This window comes from Leptinotarsa decemlineata, unplaced genomic scaffold (assembly GCF_025532065.1).
Source record: "Leptinotarsa decemlineata unplaced genomic scaffold, Ldec_3_MD MMD2_tig00001064_RagTag_RagTag, whole genome shotgun sequence".
Taxonomy (NCBI): Eukaryota; Metazoa; Arthropoda; class Insecta; order Coleoptera; family Chrysomelidae; genus Leptinotarsa; species Leptinotarsa decemlineata.
The window spans coordinates 5,630,609-5,644,325 of record NW_027412558.1 but is presented as its reverse complement, the minus strand read 5'-3'; the positions used below and the strand labels follow the sequence as shown (position 1 = coordinate 5,644,325).

At 36.1% G+C, this 13,717-nt stretch overlaps 1 protein-coding gene across 3 annotated transcripts in view; it reads left to right on the top strand.

Moving 5' to 3' along the window:
- tinc (transmembrane protein tincar) overlaps nucleotides 1-13,717 on the top strand; it is a 252,546-nt gene that overhangs the window by 29,065 nt on the left and 209,764 nt on the right. For 2 of the 3 annotated variants that reach the window (XM_023162041.2, XM_023162040.2), the window contains exon 1: nucleotides 11,428-11,709. The exons of the other annotated variant lie outside the window; for it this stretch is intronic. The gene's annotated coding sequence lies outside the window, so the exon portion shown is untranslated. Of the gene's footprint in view, nucleotides 1-11,427; nucleotides 11,710-13,717 lie in introns of those variants that run through there. 3 annotated transcript variants of the gene reach the window in all.

Sequence of the window (13,717 nt, the reverse complement as noted above, 5' to 3'; positions counted from 1 at the left end):
CAGTGTTCACAGATTTTATTGAAGCTACTGCACATAAAATTCAATGGTGATCGTAGCATAATATTTGTGCGTGATATTTCGCAATAGAATTTCAGATTGTGTCGACTTACACTTCTTGGTACTAAGAAATTGATCTCGGGTAAAAGAACCGTACTGTCAATATTGTTGTTGAGCAATTTATGCAAGAATTTTATACCAAGGATAACTCTCCTATTTTCCAAAGATGCCATATCAAATCGTGTCAACAATATGTTATGATATGTTTAGACATAAGTATTTTAGGAACTTCCTTTGTACGCTCTCAATTGATGTTTTTTGGTAGTCGTAAACCGGATTCCATAACAAAGAGCCATACTCTAACTTAGATCTGGCATACGCAAAATATAGTTATTTTAAGGTGGCAATACTTTTGAAGTTTTTGCCATTTCTGTAAATGAATCCAAGCATCCTATTTGCATCAGCAGTCATATTCCTTATATGTGTTGTAAATATTAATTTACTGTCGTATGTTATACCAAGATCTTTTACCTCATGAACGCGGTTGATTGTAGATTTATTGATTGAATAATCGTACATTAAAGTTCGCTTTTTTGTTGTGAATGATATTATTTTCCATTTGGATACGTCCAGTTGTAGACGATTATCATTACACCAAAGTTTGATTACATCTGATTCATGTTGTACACATTGGCAGTCAGTAATGTCGTCGATTTTATGATATAGCTTCAGGTCGTCTGCAAATAGTAGGCTAGGAATATTCAAAGAGGTTGCCAAGTCATAAATGAAAATAAAAAATAAAAGAGGTCCAAGATTGAACCTTGTGGTACCCCAGATGTAACTACGTATTGGGCCGATTTGAAAGATTCATATTCGACGAAGTGTTTTCTGTTAATTAGATATGATTCGATTAGAGTGAGCAGTTGGTTAGAGAGTCCCAATTTTGTCAATTTGCTGAGAAGAACGTAATGGTCCTTATGATCGAATGCTTTTTGAAAGTCTAAATAAACAACATCGACCTGTTTTTGCTTGTCCAGGTACGTACAGAGATATTGATTTAAACATGCAAGATTTGTCATACATGATCTTTGTTGTACGAAACCATGCTGAGTAGGAGAAATAACTTTTTGAATATGGGAGTACATAACATTTTGCACACATATCTCGAAGAGTTTAGAAAAGTTACATAACTTTGAAATCGCCCTGTAGTTTGTTATATCGCTAGAGTCGCCTTTTTTTAATATCGGACAAATTCGAGCCGTTTTCCACTACTCAGGAAGGTACAAGTTGATAAAATCAAGTTGAATATGCCTATTAGAGGTATGTAGAGAACGTCGATACAGTCCTTTATCACAAGACTAGGAATATTGTCAACGCCTGCGGTGAGTTTATTTTTTAATTTTTTTTGAAGCAGTAATAATATCGATTTTAGAAATTACTAGTGGAATTCAGACAAGAGTGTTTTCATTTCATTAAAGTCATTAATTACACAAATTACTACTGTTGGTAATAATGATTACTTTTCGACATCACATTAACTGGCTTCCGTAACAGAAATTGCACTCGGAACTCAACACCAAATGAAAAACGTTCTCGACGGGTCGTAAAAGCTCATAATGCAGGCAAAGAAGCTATTAAAACATACATATTCAATGAGTTATCGATTCTCATTCAAGTTTTAATCTTCGCTATTTGATGAAGGAAAACCTTTTTGCTCATGTATTTGGCCTTTTTAACTCGATTTCAGCCGATAAATTTTCCAGAAACGGTTTGATCTACATTAGGCCACATGGATAATTCAATTAAACTCGGACATCCGTAATAATCAACTTCTCTCTGTGTTCCATTCAACGTGTTGCTAAAGAATTGGTGAATGCTGGAATTTCTGTTGGGATGCAGAGCAATTAGTTCGTTTCAAACTACTGGAGAGACAAACATTAAAACAGAGCTTAATCCGGGACTCAGGCGCTATTTGGAAATTCGCTCTGTTCCGTGGGAACTAATAAAGGAAAACTAACAATTACTTTCGGGATTTGAATTACAGCTGAAGCAGTAAATTACTTCAGATGGTTGCTTGTGACGTTAGGATCTCCAACCAGTTATGAAGGCTATTTTCTGGATAGTAGCCCTAGGTTGTGCTTGGGAAGGAACTCTATATTTGTTAGTAACATTCCAAAGAGAGTTTTAGGGCACATTAAAACTTGCTAAGATGTGTATAACTTGTTAGAGATGACGACAAAAATTAATAAAAGTTGAATAAAAAATGTGAACAGTTATATGGAGTTAGAGACAAATTTTGGGACCAATAGTATTCCGAACTACAGATTGATGATCGTAAAGTATAACTTTGGTAAGGTACTCTCTGTCAATTCGAATTGATGCTTCCAAGTTCAACATCGTAGGACTGAATAACAACAGCTATCAAATATGGAAATATAAAGTGGAGATGCTGTTATTGATACAAGACCCACCTGAACCAATAAGTTGGACATCAGATGATGGTAAAGAAAGAGCAGCAGTTGGATTATTAGATGGAAATGTTGAAGTTGTACATCACAAGGAAAGTGTTGCATAAAGTCAGAAGATGAAATAATTGTTGAGGGACCTTCAAGCGGAAATTTGACTCAACCAGTACAATGTAGATATGGCAGCTTGGAACGAAGTGATGATGCCAAGTCAAGTCAAGTCAAAAATGTTTCTTCAAGATTTTGTTAAAGTACATGATATTTGTGTTAGTGTACTTTGAGAGGGGCCCTGCTATAGACTTATGCCTCTTCAGGGTGGTGATGATACAGTATTATATCTGTTATAAAGTTTCATTTATCGAGATCTCGCAGTTATTTATTTAATTATTTTCAAACAGCTAAAAACCTCATTACATGAAAATAATTATTTTTATAAAAATGGCAATACAGTCTAAATCATAAATAGAATTCTAATATTTATACGTGAATACAGTTACATTGTATCTGCATAAAGCCGAATGGAAGGAAGAAACATAGTTATTCCAAACTTGAAAAGTATTTTTTTACACCACTATAAACTTGTTTGGGAGGGAGAACAAAGTTGATATCTGACATTAACAGGAAGTTGTTTGTTATTTTGATCATTGTAATGATAGGTGAACAGTTATTTGTTGAATATGGTACATCAAAGAATTGAATGAGTCTTGTTGTTCTTTTGGGAATTCTCTCTTTTAGTAAAGATTTGAGATTGGAAGAGTTATAATTTTTTTTATATATTTTATAACACATCAACACTATACTTGCCTGTCTTTTCGTAGTGCTACTATTTTAATCCGGGTATACTTTATATTTCTTGTGATATAAAAATCTCAAATCTGTTTTGAATTTTTTCTAATCTAATTTTATGAACCATATAGAAAGGATGCCATACTACAGGCCCATATTCAAGTTTAGGTCTCACCAAACTATTATGAAGTGTAGTAATCACTTTGATATCATTGAAATGTGCACTTTATCTCATTACAAATCACATAATTCTTAGTGCCTGAGATGCTATGAAATCCTAATGGGGTTTGTACGAGATTGTAGAGTTATAGTATATACCTAAATCTTTGACAGTCTCTACCCTGGATAATTCAATACCATTCATTAAGTAATTGTATAGTGTCTTATTTAGTTTTCGGATACAAGACAGGACAGAAAATTTGGATATATTGAACGGAAGATCATTTTTCACACTCCATCGATAAACACTATTGATGTCCTCTTGTAGTTTGACATAATCTTGTAGGTGTCTTGTAGATCTGTCTATAAAAATTAAGGTCATCTGCGAATAAGAGATACTCAGAGTATTTTATATTTTGAGGTAGATCATTATTATTGAATATAAAAAAAATTAATGGACCCAAGTTTAATCCTTGAGGAACTCCAGAGTTTGCGTGAAATTTCCCTGTGCAATCACCTTCATATTTGACTCTGAAGTGTCGGTTATTCAAATACGATGCCAGCAATTTGAGTGCTTGGGTGTCAGCGCCATTTCTATGTAACTTTTCCAGTATCACATCACGATTAACTTTATCGAATGCTTTTCGAAAATCTGTATAAATAACATCAACCTGTTCATTGTTATCTAGATGGTTGAGGACATGATGAGTGAATGTTAGTAGATTTGTTGTCAACTTTTTTGGAACAAATCTGTCATCCGTCAAATCGCCAAAACCCCTTAACACTTTTATATAGATGATCTGTTCAAACAGATTCGCAATAGCACACAGCACTCCTATTGGCCTGTAGAGTGCCAGACTTATGGATAGATGTCACTAATGCTTCCTTCCATAAGTCTGGAAACGTATTTGATTTTATTGATGAATTATAGATATGAAGAAGAGGTTGCTTTAGCCATACTCCACATCCTTTAATGATATAAGGTGGTATTTTATCACTTCCTGCAGATTTTTTTGGCTTAAGTTTCTTTAAAGCTTCAAAGTAATCGCTGTCGGTTACTTCATCGATTGTGAGACGGGTTTCAACATCACCTGCAAAGTTGATGCTGTAAGTCGCCTGGTCATTAGTGTAGACAGATTGCAAATATTTGCCAAAAGAATCTGCAGACTCACTTGCTTTCACTCGGGAACCCTCTAGCTGGAGTATGAGGAAAGAATTATTAGTTTTTTTTGTTGGTTTTCGTATATGACCAGAAGTGTTTTGAATCGTTATTAATGGCATTTTCTATATTTTTTATGTATTCTTTATAGCACGTATCAATTAGTTTTTTCAATGTTCGTCTCTCCTCGACATATAGCTGCATATAATAGTTGGATAGATATTTCAACTTTCTTAGTTCATTTTTCACTCGAGGTAGGTACTAATTCATTGAGAACGTCATATATTTTACTATAGAAAAAATTTACCGCGTCATTAACATTTTCTATTTCAAACAATGCGGTCCAGTCAATATTTCTGATTTTATACGAAAGCTGTAAGAAATCACACTTTTGAAAATTATATACAGTTTCTGTTCCAAAGAAGGTATTCCCCCTATTACTCTTATTATTTTCTAGTTCAATATCAATTAATAATGCAGGGTGGTTTGCATCCTCTTCTATCAATGGAAAGTCAGATCTAGATACTTCTAGAGACTCGCAATTTTCATTAGCTGTTAGCACGAGATCAAGTTTTCGATTATTATTATTGAGAACTTCATTCATTTGTTCCAAAGCATTTAAGTCCGTCAAGTCTAAAAAAGTCAAATGTCTGTCATCCAAACTTGTTGTGAGGGATATGTCACGCAAAAGCTCAATCAATGACATAAATGAAAATGATTATCAATATGATATGTCATGTGAAACATGCATAAGAGGAAATATGACAGGAAAATCATTCACCAAAATGTCTTTTATAAAAATGAACGATGTAATGGATATGGAGTCTACAGATCTCTGTGGATCCAAGAGAACAGTTACTCCTGAGCCAAAGCAATGATTTTAGTAAATTCTGCACAATAAGTGTACATCTTCTAAATAAAAAATCTGAACTTTCAGACGATCAAAAATTGCATATAAAAACCTGTACCTGCACGTGAATACAACAACTTTCCAGACATTTGTAGGTATAGAAATGCAGTTAACAGCTCATATTACTTTGTTTGAAGGTGGTTGACAATGTTTTGTGATGTATTTCATCAGTTTGGACTTCCATTGTCTAATATAATATAAATTGATTTGAAATCCCTGAAAAAGATTAACCGAAAATAACAATTTTATTAAACAAAAAACTCAAATTACAAAGAAATAACATTCAAGCTACAACTAAAAAAATTAAATATCATTAAAAGCTGAAAATTAAAAATATTATCAACAAAAAATGAAAATTACGAATTAAAAGATTCTAAACCAAGTTACTTCACGACGTTTCTTTTTTTTAGTATCCACAATCATCTTCCAGTGATAACTGGACTTATTCCTCGGAGATCTGAGTATTTATAGGTCACTCGAGTGCTTTCACCTATTCCCCCTTTCCTCTCTACGCTTCATCGGTTTCAGCGGAAGCTGACCGTTTGGCGGAAGTTGGTCGTGTTCCGCTTGTAAGAGGTTTCCACATGTTACGTATCTCTATGCTAGCTTGGCTAAATGCGTTGTTGGACAACATATATGCGACTTCTTTGAATTCTCTCCCAAATCAGTGTTCCTCCTTGTGGATGATTTCAGCTTGAGCCCACTTGATGTTATGTTGATGAGTTCAGACATGCTCTACTATTCCTGATTTGCTGGTTTCTTCCCGCTGTGTGTGTTTCTTGTGCTCGGCAATGCGAACATTCAATGGCCTCTTAGTTTCACCAATATAGGATTTTCTGCACTCGTAGGGTATCCGGTAAATGCAATTCTTGGAATCGCAGTCCGCGTTTGGTGGCCTAGTTTTCATGAGGCTGCTATGGATAGTGTTCCCAGATCTGAAGCAGGTCCTGATGTTATACTTGGACCCAATCCGTTTTATCCTTTCCTCTGATGTAGGGAAGTACAAGTATTGGTTGTGGCAGCTTCTCTTCCTAGTGGAGTTCTTGCTGTCTTCTAGCTGAGGCCTGTTCTGCCATCACTTTGGAGTAATCATTCCGTTGAAGGTCATTTTTGATGATGCCTAGCTCCTTTTCGAGACCTTCTTTTGTATTACAGAGCACAAAAGCACGGTCCAGTAGAGTCTTGATGATTCCTCTCTTAGTCGATTGATGGTGGTTAGATTCCTGGTTCAGATATTGTTCTGTGTGAGTGGATTTTCGATATACAGATGTTTCCCATTTAATGTCGGTTCTCTTCAGCAATACGTCTAAGAATGGCAATTCGTTGTGGATTTCCTTCTCCATTGTGAAACCACCTTTAAACAAACGATGTTGATATTTGACTCTAGTTTTATATAATTATTGATGGGCGTGGCTTGGTTTTTCTCAATCGGGTTACTTGACCTTGTTTCTGTATCATTTAGGAAAGGTAGCCAGATTTCATTATTATCCATTGCCTCTTTCTTTCTATTGTAATCATTCTTGTGTCTTTGAGTTTATTTCTTTCAGGTGATTGAGTTAGTACTCTCAGATTCACAGATATCCATAAAAACCTGCAACATAGCTTTCACACATTATGTAGGTAACTCCTCTAGGCGCATAATGTATTGTGAATCCGAAGTATTCTTACTTTTCATCAATTTCATTTTATATATACCCTACTTTCAAGTTTTCATCAATATTTGAGATTGTTTTTATTTGTGTATAAAAGCAATTTATGTATTTTGTATTATGGCAATTCCTTCATCATTGTTTGTGGTCGACATAAAGATATAAATTTAATATTATCATTATGCTGGAATGTGAAAACACATGAATACAGTCCTCCTCCAAAGTAACATTTATCATTAGTGTTACAGACCCCTGAAATTGCCTTTCAAGCACTCCCTCTCTTGTCGGAATTTTCGAACTAAAAGTGTCATAAAAGTTTTCCGAAGTCAGATGAATCAAGATAAGATTGAGACACTCTACAATCGTCCATGATTCTCATTTCTGGAGAAACAAATTGCCTTGAGAACGGCCCGAGAATGTCGAAGTGAAAGATGTTGAATGATTAATTTAATTTTCTTGCCATGAAAAGCGAGGTTTTATGGAAACAAAGGAAAACGGTTCAGGTGATAGAATGACGCATGAAAGAACGTGATGATCTATAAACTATATCGATAGAATGTAGTAATGTTCTAATTTTCTTTTTCAGCCATCATTCATATCAGTATCGGAAAGAGTAGAGATATGCAGTTATATCCTGGATAAATACTGGTGAGCTTCGACGTGGTCTCCTTGTACACCATGGTTCCGAATATTACCGGAGTCTTTCCCCAACACCAACCCGTTATTTTGACGCATGTTTCGATCACCAAGTGATCATCTTCACGAGGGAGATTAACCAGTTCAATCTTATTTTTTTTAACAATACCTACCAGTTTCTGTTCAGAATTGAAACATAAGATATCGTGGAAAAAATCGTTATAATGTGTAGGAATCCTGTGAATAATATCTGATTCGGTGATGATATAATAGCATAAAATAAATTCAACATTGATATTTGTTGTAGGAGTTATCACTGTTGAAAAGTATACATTTAAGAAATAAATCTGATGTCAGATATACAGAACAGTTGAACTGTTGATTTCCATTATTCCAATTCATCAACAAAACAATAATACAAACCTAAATCATTCGTTGATGTTTTAATACTCCAACTGAGAAACAATAATAATTTATTGTTTCTAATTGCTTTGCACGCAGCTGGGAAGAAATGAATGCCGATTCCCTGAAGCGTTTACTTACATTGGTCTGACAAGATAAATACAACCGATTTCCTGATGCCGTGAGGCATCCTAACAAGATCATTACTCGCTCAACTTCCACTTTGATGTCAAAAAGTTATGATTTATGTCGGGGTACAAAGAAAAGAAGCCACTAGTGTTCATTTAATCGTAGACGGTTGAATTCCTTACTGTAACTGTTAACTTGCATAGAAACTGAAGTTTAGCTACATTCGATGACATAAAACTATAACGATAATAATACTGAACAGAGAATATGTTGTAGAGAGATTAGTATGTGTTGCTTCAAAAGTTTTGTCCGTTTTTAGGAGTCTACTTTAAACGGCAATACCTTAGGTTAGGGTTAGGTCCAAAGTGTGTGGGTCTATTCGACCCACCACCGCAACCCACAAGGGTTTATTGTGGCTCACACCTATTCACACTCGGCCAAATGAACCCAGCTTCTTAACGAAGCCGATTAGTTTGTATGGCGAGATTCCCATCTTGATACCCGCGACAAAATTACCACATGAGGGTTTTTGCACGACAGCTACACCTGACGATGCCTTAGATTCTACCGTGCACGGCTTTATCGCCTCTGGTTTTGGTAAAACCAGAGCGCAAACATTTGCTAACCTGCTCATGGGGGGTTTCTTCCTCCACCTGAGACAGATTCTGCGTACGCCACTCAAGAATTTGGTGCAAGGCGGTTTCATAAGGTACCCCGCTCTTGAGGAGACGACTCAGTCGTTGCCTGGCTGCACCACCAAACCTTTTTTTTTAGGTTCAGTTATTGGATCAGGAGTTGGGTAGTTGAGAAGCTCTCGCTCCTGATCCAAAGCTCGACATCCATCTCCTCAGTAGACTTGCTCCTGATCTAAATTTACAGGGAGGTTAGTTGGAGTCGTAAGCTCGACATCCATCTCATCTGTAGACTCAGCGTCAGAAAGAATTTTTAAGTTTACTCTGTCCATAAAAGTTCCACGAGTAGCTAGGGACAGAAGGTCAATCACGGCAGTGCCCCGCATTACCGTGACAAGGCGATGCTACGACGAGAGGGCGCCCTGTATCTCGAAGGTTCCGTAGAGGCAGCTGATAGGCTCAGTGTCATTCATTCTCTCGGCAGAGATACACACACCTTAGGATTAAGCCATCGTTGGGATACCATTCAGAACCACAAGTGATTTCCGTATCCAGCGGGGCTACGTGGAAGCAGGCATCCGATGGCCGGTTTGCTCAACCCCCACATCCCAAGCCAATGCACTCGCCAAAACCAGCATGTGGTTCAGGCAGTGAAAGATGAACAAGAACAGTCAACCCGCCAAAATCTTTCGCCTTTCTGATGATGGAGTCCTTATAACGGTTTTCAAGCCTTTGCTTCGCAAGCCACTAGATTGTTTTTGATCCATTGTTTTGAAAATAACAAAAGTAGCGTCACTCTTAGCTCAATAACTCAGAAAATTATGAGTAGAATGTCATGAAATTTCAATAGCTTTCTTTTAAAGGTTAGTACCAACTGAAAAAGCGATGAATGCAATGAGACTAGCACCATCTCTGTTTTAGACCCGAGACTCAGTATGACACTGACTTGCAGGCTTTGCAATGAAGTAATGAATATAGCTCTCGATCATAAGAGAAAAGAAATTTATGGTGAATCAAAATTATATAATAATAATAATAATAAATCGTCTGTATTCATCTTTGAACACATATTTAAAGAGATAACAATAATAGGTATTCGACAAAGATAAAGTGGCGAAGTGTCACCCGTGGGTGTTTTTCACCCATGGAAATACAATATTGATTTACAATTTTTTTAATTATCTTAGCTATAATATCTACGATGAATATAATTCTATTACATTGTAGAATAATTTTGCTGTCAGAGATCTATCAAATTAATGAGTATCTTAAATTCATAAAGTGATTGACTGGTTATTATCCGTTCTGTAGATGCAGAGTTCGACATTTGTTAATCATATTGTGCTGATAATAGGGATTTCAATTTTTTTTTGAAGTTCATCAGGGTATATGTACTGTAATCATGCGAAAGTTGATTATAGAAATTACAGGCGTTGTACGTGAAAGATCGCTCAAAAATGGAGGTTTTATGTTTGTACATTGCCAGTAACCCCGAGTTACGAGTGTTATAATCACTCAGATTCCCGATTTTAATAAGTTTGTCATATAGATATGTTGGTGTTCTATATTTCAGTACTTTATGAGTCATATTTAATAGATGTAATTTTGTCATATCTAACAATTTCAGTTTTCTCATTTCCCGATATTTATGACTCATGTGCTCATATTTGCGTATTCCGAAGGAAAGTCTCAATACAAGAGTCCTGTATTTTTTGAAGTCGACTACTGTCGACAGTAAGAATGAGGGATTCACATACACGAATTTTCAGAGCGGAACTCATGAATTGTCTACTTGGATAAAGTTGTTTGAGTGTATTATATGAACATCGGCAAAGTTGATTGACATGTTTTGTGAACCTCAATTCATTGTCTAACCAGAGTCCGAGATTTTTTGTTTCATTTTTTATGGGAATCTTTTCTCCACCCAAAATGATGTCGATTGAGGTACTGGCTAGATTACGTTTGAGCTTCGGTCCGAAAAACAATGCATTGGACTTGCGTTCAACTTCAGATTATGTGCTGCAGATACATTTATCTAGTAGAATAAATATTACGAACAATAAAAAAGACCTTCATACATAAACTAATAAAGGAATAAAATCTGCTGGAATGAATGTGTGCCATGAAAATTCGAGGAGTTAGATTCTTCGAAGAGAAGGTTGAGTGAGAAGTTTGCTGACCATGAAAATCAAATGGAATATGACAGGCTGAACTGACGCTCATGAATAATTGTAACTCTGAAATATGAGGTAAAAAGCGCCTGCTGCCGTTTCCCCCGTCAATAAATATTATCCATTATCCCCGTACCAGAATGCCGAAGCGTGTCCATTAATCCTCGCAATCCTATGCATCAACCTACAATTTTATTAATTACCCAACATCAAGATCATCATAAATAACGGCCCCCATAAATACGAATCGAAAATGCTCGATTTCCCACGAACAATAACCTGAGAGCAAATGCACAAAACGCATAAAACACCTTGTGTGTGTGTGTGTGTAACTTCCGACTCGGATGCAAAATCGATAGACCCGGAGTGCGCATGCGCTGCTTCACCCTCGGACTCTCGGCCATCAAAATTAACTTCCAGAGACGCTGCCTGCGACGTCGACGTCGTTTTTCGTGAAAACTCTCGAATACGCGGAAGAGCATGGCCATGTGTCGGTATTTATCGCTTTCGAACGTTTGAATGCCGGTTTTCGAGTGAGTGGACGGTTTTATAAATAGTTTTCGAGACTGATGTTACCGAATCGGTGCGAAAATGTGGGAGAAATTCGAAAAGAGGTGAGTTTTCTTGCGTGTGGCAGGAGATTTTCTCCTGTTCGAGGATTGTATACAAACATTGGAGAGGGAAACATTTGTCTTTTGTAGCCCCTGGCATTTCTGGATGCCGACGGCGTTGCTTGTCAAGTAATAACTGGAATACGAAAAGTCTATTTGTTTTGTTGATAACAAGTAATCGCGTTTTCTTTATAATCATGGAAAGTTGCAGATGAAGAAAATACATATATCGTTTGCTTTTCTTTCCATAAATATTATATGATCGTTTTGGTTTTTGATTTTATTATAGATATATCATACTTGGGTCTATGACATATAGTGAACCTTGCGCCATAGGTCATAGACAGTATGTATGTAAACACTAGATTTTTTTAAAGACAAAACAGAAGCACTACAGGAAAATGCTTAAGACGCTCTCAAAGCGGTGCCTGGATGAAAGTAGCGATTCACATTGGATTAGAATCGCTGGAGACTAAATCCATTTGGAAAAACGTTCTTACGAAGTTTATTCCACATAAACGCAGTTCTCCAGATGAAAGAGTTCTCAAACAGTGACGTTTGGGATGTACTGAGTTGAACTTCATAACGATGAGCAGCCACAGTCTGTTGCGTATTTCTGATATGTACCGGTCTTGGTGGCAAGTCACTTGAACACTTGCCGTAGAAGTATCTGTAGAAGAGAGACAAATCTCCAACCTTTCTTCGATGTTCCAGGCTATCAACAGGGTGAAAAACAACAGCTCCGTAGGCCAGTTCAATTTATTAAAAAATATAATCGCTTTTTTCTGACTCCATTGTGTCATTTTATAAACCTATGTTTCATACAAAGATATGTACCTATTGCTTTTAAACACTCTTTTACCATACCAATATTTAAATCTGGCAAGAAGAAATTTGCCACAAATTATAGGCCAATAACTATCACAAACAATTTCGCTAAAGTTTTCGAAAAATGCTTGAAAAATGAACTTGTTCATTACCTAGACAGAGAACACATGTCAACAGAAAATGCTGTCTTTCAATTGGTTCATAGTATATGGAATAATTTCAATATTGTCAAAAAGTGCCTAACAGTCTTTTTAGATTTGGCGAAAGCCTTTGACACTGTCAATCACCATATCTTACTGAGACGTTTAGAATTCATTGGAGTAAGAGGAATCATCCTTGAGCTTTTCGAAAATTACTTATCTGGTAGAAATCAGATTGTTAAAATCAACAATACTTATAGTGATCCACTACCTATAACCATGGGCGTCCCACAAGGGACAGTACTCGGCCCAATTTTGTTCTTAATATACATCAATGACATTAACAAACTTGAAAACATCCAAGGCAGCAGTATATCTTATGCAGACGATACAGCTCTGTCATGTATAGACGATACGTGGGACGACGTCTTTGAAAGAGCTGAAAGGGGACTCACATCTGTTTTCTCTTACTTAAACACAAGTCTTTTGACCCAAAACATCGCTAAAACTAAGTACGTAACATTTACCCCCACAAAAAAAGATCAACCTTCCAAAAATAAGCTCACTATACACAAACCTACTTGTCAAACCCCAATGTCCTACAGTTGATGAGGTAAGCAACATGAAATATCTTGGTGTATATGTAGACCAACATTTACGATGGGACGAACATGTAGACAGTTGAAAGACTCAGTAAATTATCTTATAAATTCAACCAACTCAGAAATCTCAATAATGAAAAACTACTAACAATGATATATAACTCACTCGCAGAATCAGTTCTGAGATATTGCATCATAATATGGGGTGGCGTCAGCAAAACCCTGTTAAATAATCTAGAGGTAATGCAAAATACTATCCTGAAAATCATTCTCAATCTTAAAAAAAGATACTCCACTGTAGCACTATACAAAGAATCAGACTTATTTGAGGTGAAAAAATTATACACTTATCACTGCATATTATGGATGCATAATAACCCCACCCCCAATATAAATTATAATTGTGAAACCCGTGCCAAACTTCATCAAAAAACGAATGTC